Source organism: Lygodium microphyllum, chromosome 24 (genome assembly GCF_053477565.2).
Source record: "Lygodium microphyllum isolate KBCC chromosome 24, Lygodium_microphyllum_v1.1.10, whole genome shotgun sequence".
In the NCBI taxonomy this organism is placed as follows: Eukaryota; Viridiplantae; Streptophyta; class Polypodiopsida; order Schizaeales; family Lygodiaceae; genus Lygodium; species Lygodium microphyllum.
Genome location: NC_141158.1, coordinates 68,753,552 through 68,767,994, shown reverse-complemented (window position 1 = coordinate 68,767,994; position 14,443 = coordinate 68,753,552).

Genomic DNA, 14,443 nt, shown 5'->3' with positions numbered 1-14,443 from the left:
AGAGAGAGAGAGAGAGAGAGAGGCCATCACCACTATCGCCATCCACGAAGAGGGAGGAGACAAGTGTAAAGGAGAAGGAAGGAACTCTCGAAGGAGAAGAAAAAGGAGGGAAGTACGAAGGGATTCTTCTTCAAGCTTTGAGGTTAGTGCATTATCTCTTCTCTCTTTGTTTTTCTCTTTTCTTTACTTCTCTCTTTCTTTTTGTTGATGAAGAGATGTATAGAGAGAAAAAGTGAGAGAGATCAACCCGAGAGAGAGAGAGAGAGAGAGAGAGAGAGAGAGAGAGAGAGAGAGAGAGAGAGAGAGAGAGAGAGAGAGAGAGAGAGAGAGAGAGAGAGAGAGAGAGAGAGAGAGAGAGAGGCCATCACCAATCCACCACAAAAAGAGAGGGGACAACTGCAAAGAAGAAGGAGGGAACTCGTGAAGGAGAAGAATAAGAAGAAAGAGAGAAGTGAGAAATGATTTTTCTTCAAGCTTTGAGGTAAGTGCATTCTCTCTTCTCTATTTGTTTTTCTCTTTTCTTTACTTATCTCTTTCTTTTTGTTGATTAAGAGATGTATAGAGAGAAGAAGAGAGAGAGATCAATGCAAGAGAGAGAGAGAGAGAGAGAGAGAGAGAGAGAGGCTACCGCTACCACCGCATCCACTAAAAGAGAGGGGACAACTACAAAGGAGAAGGAGGCAACCCATGAAGGAGAAGAAGAAGAAGAATGAGAGAAGCATTGGCAGAAAGAAGAGCCTACATGATGTACTACATGTATCTTCTATTACCAAGAATCTACTGTCCAGCTGATACACATGGCTATATATTTTGAAGCACAAGGATGAGGTGCTTGATGTCTTTAAGAAAATGGGTTTATATAGTGAAATGCAAGTCAAAGGTTCGTTGAAAATGTATAAATCCCGACTGGTTGCAAAGGGATATGCATAGTAGTATGGCCTAGATTATGAGGAGACTTTTAGCTCGATTTCAAGATGGCAACGATGAGAATAGTCATTGCATTAGTGGCTTCTAAGGGTTGGAAATTATGGTAGATGGATGTCAAAAATGCATTCTTGAATGGTGACTTTCTTGAAGAGGTGTATATGGAGCAACCCGAGGGTTATGTACACCCAGACTATCCGACATATGTGTGTAAACTAAAAAAGGCATTATATGGGCTGAAACATGCACCAAGAGCATGGAATGCTTGCATAATCACTTATTTGTAGCAGCTTGGTTTTCAGATAGGTTATGCAGATCACGACCTGTTTACAAAGAAGACAAAGTATGGTTATGTTTTTTTGGTGGTTTATATCGATGATTTGATCATTAGTGGAGATGATGATCATGGAATTGTTGAAATTAAAGCAATGTTACAAGCTGAATTCAAAGTCAAGGATCTTGGTGAGCTGAAGTACTTTCCGGGGATTGAGATTGTGTCTACACCTTAAGATATATGGTTGTTGCCAAAACAATATGCTTATGATATGTTTCTAAAATATAGCATGATGGAGTGTAAAGCCATGGAAACACCATTGGATCAGAATTCCAAACTTGCCCATCTTGACTTTGAGTTATGTAGTGGGGTTGATTAGCTAGTTTATGCAGAAACCTCGTAAGCCACACTTAGATGCAGTCATGAGGATTATGCGGTATGTGAAGGGTATTATTGATTATAAGTTGTTTTATAAGCATGGAAAATCATTTGACTTGGCAGGTTATATGGATGCTGATTGGGCTAGAGGTCAACCAGTGGTTATGCTTTCAGTTTGGGCAGCAATTGATCAAGTAGATTAGTAGAAAGCAACCCGCCATTTCTTTTTCTAGTATAGAGAGGCAAGATACAGGGTTGCAGTCTTAGCGGCATACAAAGTAGTTTGGCTTGTGAAACTGCTACATGATTTGGGTATCCACTCCATCTATCATGCTAGATCCAAACGCATAGAGGTTCATCACCATTTCATCAGGGAAATGGTACTTGCAGGATAGATTGATCTACTTCATGTGAAGGCAGAAAACGAGGTAGCAGATATCTTTACCAGATCACTTGGTAAAGAGAAAATTGTTCGTTTTAGGGAGCTACTTGGAGTACAACAACTAGTCTGAGCTCAAGAAATGGAGTTTGTGAAGGGGGAGGATGAGCTTGATTCTTTTGATCTTGAAACGCCTCCATCCATTGAGATTGAGGGTGAGGCTAAGAAAGAAGAGATAGAAGATGACTTAGACGTAGGTAAAAACAAGAAGGAAGAAGTAGAGCTCAAAGACACTACTACTCCATATATAAGTGTTTCTGGCTCCAACGCCATGGTATAACTCCTACAAATGTCCAAATGCTCCCCCAAAAAGACTTGAGTAAGTTTGGAATAAGCTAGAGTGAGTAGAAGATCAATGGGACTTATTCATATCTCAAGGTCCTGACTGCAATGAAAGCTTGAAGTGAAGCTCTTCTTCTTGGGCCTAAGCAAGTGATAAAAAAGCTCCTTAAGTAATACTTATTTGAATTGAATATATCTAGATTTTGTAATCACAAGCTCTTCTTCTTCTCAAGCCTAAGCAAGTGATGAAAAAGCTCCTTGTGTAATACCTTTTCGAATTGATTATATCTAGCTTTTGCAATCAGAGGACTCTTTTTTCCTGAAAATTTGATTTAAAAAATTTAGACATTAGGTGTAGGTGACATTTGCAAATGAATTATACAAGAATATTCAGTGCATATAGCTAGAAGGGTGAAGCCCCGCCACCTTTTCTTTTTCCCCTCTGTAACCGCTGCTATTTGCGTCGAAACTTTACTCTGCAACCATTGCTATTAGCATCTCTATTAGCATCGCTATTTATGTCACTATTTGCATCATTATCTTTATTAGCAACAAAAATAGCAACGAAAATAGTGATGCCAATAGCGATGCAAATAGTGACGAATTCATCGTGTTGCTAATAGTGACACAAATAGCGATGACGGGGGTAAATTTTTCCATGAATAATTTAGTCGCTTTGAACGTCGCTATTGGGTCTATATGTCGTAGTGTTCACTCTCTCATAGACATAGTGGATTCCTAGAACAATAACAAGCACGCTAGCTTCAACTATTCGATCCAATAGATGCATGTTGCCAAGTAAGATAATTTGCTACCATCAATACATCTCAATACTTGCCTTTACCATTCAATAGATCCATGGGGTTTATAATAAGGGAGCAACTGAAAGTGCTTAGTTCCAAATGACCTAGAAGTCTAGTATCAATCTTTCATATTAGGTGTTTGGAGTAAGTACAATCTTGCAGACATTTGAGTAATTGGTTTTTTTTTCTTGTCTTTTGGTTTACTCTATATCAGCATGCATATGAGCAATAAGAATATGCCAACAAGGATATTAAGGTCCACTTCGATTTTCTAAGATATATTAATCTAGGTTCCATGCAATGCTTTGATTATTAAGTAATTCTCAAACATTATCTACTTAAACTTTTGATATTTAGTTAATTCATTAGTTGCTTGGTTGTTCTTCTTTCTACTCTAGCTAAGTATTAGCTAAGTTCATAAGGCATGGGCATTCGTGAGCACTTGTTTAGGGTAAAAAATCAAAAAATTGGCATTGATGAGATCATACACATATTAGAAGAGAAATGCAAGAGACGGATTGGAAACTCGCTATCCTAAGTGTCCCACTCATCTATACATTCGTATTCTCTACCTCACTGATTGTTAATAACCTTAGTACCCTATGGTAGTATACGTTTTAGCTAGGCAATGTCGAAGTATCAAACTAGTGAAGATCAAACTAGTAGCCTATGGTAGTATACATTTTAGCTAGGCAATGTCGAAGTATCAAACTAGTGAAGATCAAACTAGTAGCCTATGGTAGTATACATTTTAGCTAGGCAATGTCGAAGTATATTGTCTATCCATGTATTCTCTTGGTGGATTCTCTTGTAGATAAGATCGAAGAGGAATCTCTTAGCCTTATCCTGATTGGGTTTCTCAACACCCAATCCACTTTATTGAAGCTCGAAAGTTATCACATTTGAAGCCAATCACATGCCACTAATGTCCATCCCCATGGTACCAGAAGAACTTCCTAAAAGATATCTCTTGCACGTTTGAGGATGAAGTGCTAATTCGAAACATTGAACAACAAAAAATAGTATAGTTGAAATCCACATGCTAAGCCAACATAGAATTGCACTAGGTTCCCACTCCTAGAGAGGACCTCATTTGATTTCTAAATCATAGCAATTATCCTTAATCCACTAAAATCTAAAGCTCTAAGTTGAACTCATGCTAAGAGGCAAACCCAAGTGTAATGAAACTAGATCTCACCCTTCTTCGGCAAGTACACTTTGAAACCATGATTGTAAATTCTATGATCATAGCACCATGACCGAATCATAAAATTTATGTTTTGCTCTAGTGGCTAAACAATGAGGCTAAGAATTTAGAGAAGCACTAGAGTGTATCTTTTAGAGTGGTGAGAACAACATGATCAATTCTCACAATGTTGTAAGTGTCATCATCAAAGAGCTCTTGGACCAAATGTTTAAACGTTTGGATGGTCTCATCCCTTCAAGTTCCTAGTCTAAAACCAACCAATCAAACTTCTTTTACGGTTTTTCCAAAAGTGAATGGTTGGAATAGTTTGTGAGACCGAGGCATTCCATATGCCTTTAAATTTTAAGTACACTTAAGTCAATCCACCTTTGGAGGAGAAACGATATTGAATTAGTATGGTGAAGGGATCTGAACGCATGATGGGGATCAAGGACCTACTAGTTGCATCGGCACCGTGGTGGTAGAATGAAGGTAGGGCTCTCTAGTAATTTTGAAGCTCTCTAGTCATTTTGAAGCATTGGTTTGGTCAATTGTTCTTTGTTTTTAGATCATACTTAGTTGGATGCATTTTGTAGATCATTGGAAAATATAAAGTCTTATTTGATACATAGTGCTCTAATTATTAATTACTTTTTAAATTTATCAAAATCTTAAGATATCCATAAGTCAAATTTTACTTCAATAACCAAAATAAATTAACGCTTATATATGTACACTAAGCAGCTATTATCTTTTTAGCCTCTCTATATTACATGGCTATTATTTAGTTTAATATCTTTAAGTTTTTTCTTAGTTTTATTTGAAAAGTAAACCCCATTAATATGTTGAGATACCGAGCTCCACTCGTGATACGCTAGGGTGACCGTTGTGTATTTATGTCACCGACTTGTCAGTTGCAGACGCGGTTGGTACACCGCCCATGAATAATAGCTACATGCCAGCTATCCTTATCTACTCTAGTTCGTGGCTCAGTTAGTATGCCACCTTAGTTAGTTGAGTTTGGTTTGAGACCCATATATAGGGTTCTTCTATTTCTTTGTATAAGACTTCTTTTGGCTTACACAACTAAGAAGAGGAAAACTGTTTTCAGCCTCCACCTTTGTGAGTATTCTCCCATTGTGCAAGCAAGAAAGCTACAAGTGAGACTCCTTCCTTCTCTCCCACAATCTTGACATGGTATCAGAGCCTTGTTCATGGTAAGGAGCTCAAGAAAGCAAGCCAAGCTCGCGGTGTTCTCGTAAGAGGAACAGTGTTGCTTTCATTTTCTGTTTTGGGAGCAGATCTCTGCAGCAGGTAGCATAGCCGGAAAGTGCAGGAGTGCATTGTCTCAGGTTGAGACGCCCTTCGCGGTGAAGCAAGAGGGCAATATATGCTGTGGGTAAAGGGATTTAGCCCTCGGCGACCTTGTTTTTTTTATTTGAGGCCATTTCGGGGCCTGTTTTGGAGGCGGAAGTTTTCTGCACGCACTTACGAAAAGGCCTGGTTTTATGCTGTGCAGCCACTGTTCTACAGGTCGGTGAAAAGTTACTGTAGAAATTGCATCGTATGCTTGTGCGCAGAGACATTGGGAGTTACAAAATCATCCCTGTTGCCTGTTGATGCAAAATCGTCACTAGGAAGTGACTGTGTGGTCAAATACCACTTTCGCCAGTTTTGCAGATTTTCCCTTGTGAGGGTGAAGCTGTGTTTTTTGCAGTGACAGAATTTTTTGCAGTGTTCGGTAATGGCATCTGATTCTCTTTCACAAATTGTCACTGAAAAGCTTGACAAGAACAACTTCCAAGCATGGAAGTTTAGAATGACGAATTTCCTTATGGGAAAAGGATATTGGGAATTTGTTGCAGGAAATGAAGAAGAACCAGTTCTTCCTGATGTTCCCAATCAACAGCAAATGCAGGCATTTAAAGCATGGCATGAGAGAGCCAGGAAAGTTATGTACTGGCTGTCTATCAGCATTTCAGACTCTATGATTGTGCATATTCAAGATGCAAGTACGCCAAAGGAGGCATGGGATACTTTGTCAAAAATGTATAGCACAAATACGCAAGCCAGGAAAATGCAGCTCAAGCAAGAGTTGCATAATGTGCAAAGAGAAAATATGAGCATCAATGACTACCACATGAAGGTGAAGAAGATTGCAGATGCACTTGCTTCCATTGGATCGCCAGTGGAAGATGATGATTTACTTTCTGTGACCTTAAATGGTCTAGGAAAGGATTATGCACAGTTTCGGACATCCATTTCAGTTCGTGAAAGATTTCCTGATTTTGAGGAGTTGATTGCTCTTCTAATTTCTGAGGAGCAGAGAAATGGTGGTGTATCTTCTTCAGAAGGAACTTCAAAGGAAGCTGTCTTCTACTCAAATGCTGGCAGAGGTAGAGGCAGAGGTAGAGGAGGCCGATTTGGAGGCCGTGGTAGAAATCAGAATATGTAGCAAACTCAAGAAAACCAGTCCTATGGAGGAGGACATGGCAACTCTAGAGGCAGGGGGAGCCAAAGAGGTCGTGGTGGATGGCAAAGAGGCCAAAATGTAAATAGTAATGTTGAATGCTACTACTGTGGTAAAATGGGTCATATGGTTAAAGACTGCTATAAAAAGCAGAATGACATCATGAATGGAAAACTGCAACAAGGGAATTATACATCTTCTAGTAGATAGGGTGATGACAGAAATGAGCATTTGTTTATGATGCAGCACATGAACAATTCTGTGACAAGTGCAGAAGAAAGCAATGATGTATGGTATGTTGACTCAGGTGCATCAAACCACATGACAGGTCATGCAGAATGGATGGAGGATGCAAGGAAAATGGAAAAACCAGGATTTGTGGAGACTGGTGATGATACTGCACATCCTATTGTGCAGATTGGAAAATTTCCTTTGTCTATGCAGGATGGGAAAAAGAAATACCTGTCAGATGTATTTCATGTCCCGAATATCACCAAGAATCTAGTTTCTGTTGGTCAAATGGTTGAGCAGGGCTTGCAGGTCAGATTTAATCCTCATGGATGCTTTGTTGAGGATATGAAAAATAAAGGTCACTTGATAGCAAAAGGAAAGAAGAAGGGCAGAATGTTTACATTGGATGCAGACATGTCTGAATTGAGTGCAGCAATGTTTGCACATGGGACCGGTGTAGTTGCAGATATTGATATCTGTCATAAACGCATTGGTCATGTTAATGTACAGCGACTTAAATCAATGCAGGCCCAAAATATTGTTGCAGGATTGCCCAAATTCAAGGTTGCAGAAATGCATAAGGTATGTGAAGCCTATCAGTTTGGAAAACAGGCAAGGAAACCATTTCCTAGACATGTTCAAGAGAGTGAGAATCCATTGGAATTAATCCACTCTGATATGTGGACTACTAAAGCTGCATCTCTTGGAGGCTGTCATTATTTTGTCACTTTTATTGATGACTATAGCAGAAAAGTTTGGGTGTATTTTATGAAAAAGAAAAGTGAAGTTTTTGGGCATTTCAAAACTCTTAAAGCTATGGTTGAAAAAGAAACAGGCCTGCAGATAAAATGCCTAAGGTCAGATGGAGGGGGAGAGTACCTCTCAAATGAGTTTGCAAAGTTCCTGCAGGAGCATGGCATAAAGCAGCAATATTCATGCAGTCATACCCCACAACAAAATGGAATTGCAGAAAGGAAAAACAGGCATATTGGAGAGGTATCTCGTGCCATGCTCAATGAAAAAGACTTGCCAGATTTTTATTGGGCTGAAGCAGTTGCTACAGCAGTCTACATAATGAACAGGACTCCCACTGCAGCAATACATGGAATGACTCCAGAGGATAGGTATACTGGTAGGAAACCAGATATTTCTCATTTGAAATTTTTTGGTTGCATTGCCTATGTACATGTGCCAGATGAGTTGAGATCCAAGTTGGATCCAAAAGCTGAGAAGTGCATCTTTATTGGTTACTCTCTACAGCAAAAAGGGTATAGATCCTATAACCCTTCTACTCGTAAGTTTACAGTGAGCAGAGATGTTGTTTTTGATGAGATGAGTAGCTGGTATAAACCAGTAAATGTGATTGATGATGTAGATGCACAAAATGGTAATGCTGCACAGAATTCACAGCAGCAGTCACAAAATATTAGTGGACCAGGAGCGTCCTCTAGCAATGGTTCACATTCTTCGCCATGGACAGGCAGATTGAGATCAAGAGAATCTTCTCAAAGCAATGCAGATAGTGGTATGCAGGTATCACGAAAAGGAAAAGAGAAGGTTGATCAGCCCATGTTTGATGTGAATGCAGGTCACTCTTATGTGGATGGTGAATCCAGTGGCTCAGAACAGAGCATTGATGATGAGTTGGGTATTCCTTCTATTGTTACACCTAGAGTAAGGAAGACCAGGGATGTTTTGAGAGCACCTGGGAGTGAACCTACTTTGCGCAGGTCTACGAGAGCTAGGTATCCTGTGGATAGGCTGAAATATAATGGATTTACAGCCATTCACTATGCATATATGGTTAAAGTGATACAGGAACCAGAACCCACTTCTTTTGAGGAAGCCATGGGAAAAGAAAAATGGGAGAAAGCCATGGATGAAGAAATGGATGCCTTGGAAGTAAATGCTACATGGGAATTGGTACCTTTGCCTAAAGGTAAAAATGCAATTGGCTGTAAGTGGGTTTATAAGGTGAAGCACAATGCAGATGGTTCTGTGAACAGATACAAGGCAAGATTAGTAGTCAAGGGGTATGCACAAACATATGGCATTGATTATGAAGAAACATTCAGTCCGGTTGCAAGGATGGCAACCGTAAGAGCAGTCATTGCTATGGCTGCATCAAAGGGATGGTCTTTACATCAGATGGATGTAAAGAATGCCTTCTTGCATGGTGATTTGCAAGAAGAGGTCTATATGGAGGAGCCACCAGGTTATGTGCATGTTGTTCATCCTGAGTTTGTTTGCAGGTTGAAGAAAGCCTTGTATGGCTTGAAGCAAGCATCTAGAGCATGGTCTGACAAGATAGGACAGTATCTTGTCACTATTGGCTTTCACATTTCCAAGGCAGATTTCTCACTTTATGTGAGAAAAACAGAGAAAGGTATTATGCTACTTGTCATTTATGTTGATGATTTGATTATGACAGGTGACAGTGATGAAGATATCCTTCATGTGAAAATGCTATTGAAGCAGAAGTTTGAGATGAAGGATTTGGGAGAGCTGCGTTATTTCTTGGGCACTGACGTGATTAGATTACCAAGTGGGATATAGCTCTTGCAGAGGCAGTATGGATTGGACATGCTGTCCAAATATGGGATGACAGGCTGTAAGCCTATTTCAATTCCTTTGGAGCAGAATGTGAAGCTGAGCACAGATGCAGGTGAGCTTCTAGAAGACCCTACTATGTACAGACGCATAGTAGGAAGCTTGATTTATATGACTATTACCAGGCCAGATTTGAGCTATGCTGTTGGATTGGTAAGTCAGTTTATGCAAGCTCCAAGGAAACCACATTTGGATGCGGCTAGACGCATACTCAGGTATGTGAAGTCCACATTGCAGTATGGACTATTTTATGAGACTGGGGTTCAGATACAGTTGCATGGATACACTGATGCTGATTGGGCTGGTAGTATTTCTGATAGACGATCTACCAGTGGATATGTGTTCTCTTTTGGGAGTGCTGCAGTCACTTGGAGCAGTAAGAAACAGCCTACAGTTTCCTTGTCGAGCACAGAGGCTGAGTACAGGGGTGCAGCAATGGCTGCATGTGAGGTAGCTTGGTTGCATAAGCTACTTTATGATATGCATCAGTCTACAGATGGGCCAGTTGTCATTTATTGTGACAACATGAGTAGTATACACTTGGCAAATAACCCAGTATATCATGCTAGAACAAAGCATATTGAGGTGCATTATCACTATGTGCGAGAGAGGGTTTTACTAGGTCTTATTGATCTAGTTTATGTCAGCACAGAGGATCAGGTAGCTGACATATTCACGAAGGCATTGGGCGTAGAGAAGCTGCGCAAGTTCAGAGACCTGCTTGGTGTCCAGAAATTGGGATTGAGCTCGAGGGGGAGTGTTGAGATATCGAGCTCCACTCGTGATACGCTAGGGTGACCGTTGTGTATTTATGTCACCGACTTGTCAGTTGCAGACGCGGTTGGTACACCGCCCATGAATAATAGCTACATGACAGCTATCCTTATCTACTCTAGTTCGTGGCTCAGTTAGTATGCCACCTTAGTTAGTTGAGTTTGGTTTGAGACCCATATATAGGGTTCTTCTATTTCTTTGTATAAGACTTCTTTTGGCTTACACAACTAAGAAGAGGAAAACTGTTTTCAGCCTCCACCTTTGTGAGTATTCTCCCATTGTACAAGCAAGAAAGCTACAAGTGAGACTCCTTCCTTCTCTCCCACAATCTTGACATAATATTCTTATCTAATGATTGTCTACTACTCACAATCACATTAAATATCTCACTGGCACAGATTCGCCTACAAGAGGCAATATTTCATGTAAAATCCATGGAACCTTGTTCCATATGAAGGTATAAATTTGTCATAGGAGGCAATATTGCATGAGGTTGGTCACCCTTGTATTTTTCTTCATGTTATTAACTAGGGACAATCACTTTTTATCCCCCATAAAATATTATGGAATTATACTTATCATGGTATGTATTGAAACTCATTATAAAAACAAGTTGATTTTATTTATCGTAGATATTATTTATTTACCACATGATCCATGACTTATCCCATGAGACGCATGTGTGATACTAGTCGCATTATACCTAACAATAGATGAAAGGATACTAATATGCTTTTGATGTCACGAGTAAATTATTATAGAAATAGATGTTAAGTGAATCTATATAGTAAACATAATATATAACAATATGTATTCATACAATATTATACTTTTAAATAAATCACAATTATTACATGATACTACATTAGTCTTAAATTACTTATAAATATTACATGATATTACATTATTAGTTTGTTTGTGAATTAAAATTAAGTCTTTTAGTGATAATTTTAAATGAATAATTAGTCTTTACTATTATATTATCTGATTTGATATCTTTAAATATAGTTTTATTAAAATAAGCTTTCTCTATAGAATGCTTTGCTATTTTCTTTATATGATTTAAGCTTCCCTAGCTTTCTTTGCAAAGGAAGCATAATCACATGAAAAATATAAGAACATAGTGAAAACCTAGTTTTGTTGTTTCTCCCTCATCTACGATCGCCATTCGCAACTTTCAAAGTCGTTTTGAGGGTTTTGGAACATTGTGAATGTGATAGTGATATCAAGATGCCATGATTTAGGACATTGAACTTTCTGCATCAACTAGAGCAAACTACATGAAACCTATTAATATACAAAACTTTATAGTTTGATTGATATTCGTATTTTCTTCATTAAATACCTATGTAATTAAAAGGTTCTTTTCATAGTGTGTCATTGATCATCTTTTAGCACATCACACTTCGATGTCTAGTGATTATCAACATTGTATATGGTTTTGTCTCTTAGGTCGATTTTGGCCTCAAAAGATGTTAATATATATTCCATTCATTCATTCTTCTTTCTCCTTGAAATTCTCTCTCTCTCTCTCTCTCTCTCTCTCTCTCTCTCTCTCTCTCTCTCTCTCTCTCTCTCTCTCTCTCTCTCTCTCTCTCTCTCTCTCTCTCTCTCTCTCTCTCTCTCTCTCTCTCTCTCTCTCTCTCTCTCTCTCTCTCCACCATCCTAGATCCACTTCATTGTCTACTCCACCATTCTGGATCCAGTAATAGCTATGCTTACCTTCCACCTTGAGACTTCATTCTTGCACCACATGCTTGCCATGCTAGCTTGCATGCTAACACTCGCCATGACTGCCATTGCCCTTGCCTACTGTTGGCCACCATTGGCCCACATACACACACACACACATAGAGGGCCAACAATGTCTTCGAAGCCCCAAAGAGAGAGAGGGAGATAGAGGAGAACCAAGGAGGGGGCAGGGGGAGAGGCCATTGATGATGATCAACTCAATGCCATGATGAGAGAGATGGAACAAAGTCAAAAATTCAAATTCAATTCAAGTTTAATGATAGGCTCAAAAAGGATTTAGGTATGTTAAAAATGATAGATAGTATAGATGTGACATAAAGCATTTTACAAAGGTATACATGTTATAAATTTTGCATAGAATGGCATGTTTTGTTGATGTAGAAGCACATTCTTTTGGCCTTTTTGCTGTCAAAATTGGAGGCTATCACTTTGCTAAGATCCACATTTTACTATTTGATATAAAAGTGGGAAAGAAAGGGCTTAAAACCCAAAAGCAACATAAGGTTTAATAGAAAGGCATCTTTCACTCTAACTTTCATGGCCCAAAAGATGTTTAGTCTTACAACCTTCCTAAGATATTTTTATATATTTCTTAAACAATGTCACATTGTTAATGCAACATCATACCTCATAAAAAATCCAACCAAGTAGGTTTATACAATGCAAAAGCCAAACCATAACTAGTAAAGAACTTGTTAGATTATATCGCTACCAAAATTTATGTGAATATGCACATCAATAATAGGAGTCTAATCGTATGCTAATAATATTGATGTATAATAAACATGAATTGAGGCCTTTCGTACAGATTTGAAAATCGCATGATCCCTTAGCAAAAGCACATGCATCTTCAATCCTTGATCCATCAATTTTAGGGTTTGTAACATCTAAGAACATTATGATTGAACTCCAATTGTTACTTACATCTTGCTTAGAAAATTCCATAGAAATCCTACACAAACATAAGTGCATTGAAGAGTATTGCTTCCCATAGTGCATTGAGTAACCCATGTCTAGGCTTGTTTTTCACCAAGTAGAATATTCTGAAAGACTATGTTTCCACAAGCTTTTTGAGTACTTCAAGCACCATTCCAAAACCACATTTTTTGGTATTCATGTTCTAATTTTTCTAAAAGTTGTAAACACATACGTGTGCTCCTATACATTATACACACACAAATAGAATATTTTTAGGCACAATAATTACAAAATTGGTCTACAATTTTTATTTTCTAAATAGGCTTGCACCTCCCACCTTACTCTCAGTCCAATGTTTTCAATCCTAAAAACTTGTAATGACGTGCCTTCTCTTTGGAGGGATTTGCTTAAATCTTCTTTCACTTAGAAAAACTCACTCAAAGATACATAACACTCAATCAATCTGGTGCATTGCTTCCAAGGAGACATGCCTAGGTTTCAATATTCTCTCTTAATAAAAATTAACTATTTTATGCATCCTACCATGCACCAAATATGACCCTTACTCAATCATATATCTTCATGACAATCCTAACATAACTTTCTTCCTAATGTAAATTTTCCACCATTGAAACTAAAAATTTATGGTTACTATTATCAAATTAACCTTTAATTTGTCCCAAAGGTAAGGCCTAATGGTTGATACTTCTGCTCATAATCATGAGGCTGTGGGTTCAAGTCTTGCTAGGTGCATTACTTGGTTGGACCCCTAGGTTCACATAATGTGTTCACAAAAGCTCCTTGTGCAATTAGTCACTCAAATGCTCAATTTGAAATTTTATCCTCCCTTGATAACGTTATTGAGGACGAGGGTCCCATTGTGATCAAGCTCTATTATTCATTTGTTTTGTGAGTTGTTGTATATATTTGTGAGTTGTTTTATATCCACATAAGATCAATGCCATCATGCCTCTTTTCTAGTCTTTTGGCTAAAGAATCCTCCCTTTTCTTATAAAGCACAACATATTGATATGAATAGGTATTTACACCATAAGATATTGGTACTTTCTAGAGAAAAGAGAGTCTCTCAAAGTCTAAATGAGAGTTGCTTGTTGAGTCCTCTCAAGGTTTCTATGAACTGACTTGATAGGTAATAGATGTCTTTCTAATCACAGAGAAGGCTATTATAGCTTATTTTGGGGCTTCTGCGCCAAAGTTCTCTAAGCAAAATATGTTTTTTATTTTTATCAAACATCTTGTGGTTCCTCTTTCAAAACTACATTCTAATTCTTATCCTATTTGATACTTTTGCATTCCCTCTTGCTAGAGTCCTTGGTGTAGTGGCTAGCATTCCTTAAAATATAGTATATGTTTGAGAATGTAGAAAATTGTACCTCCACTA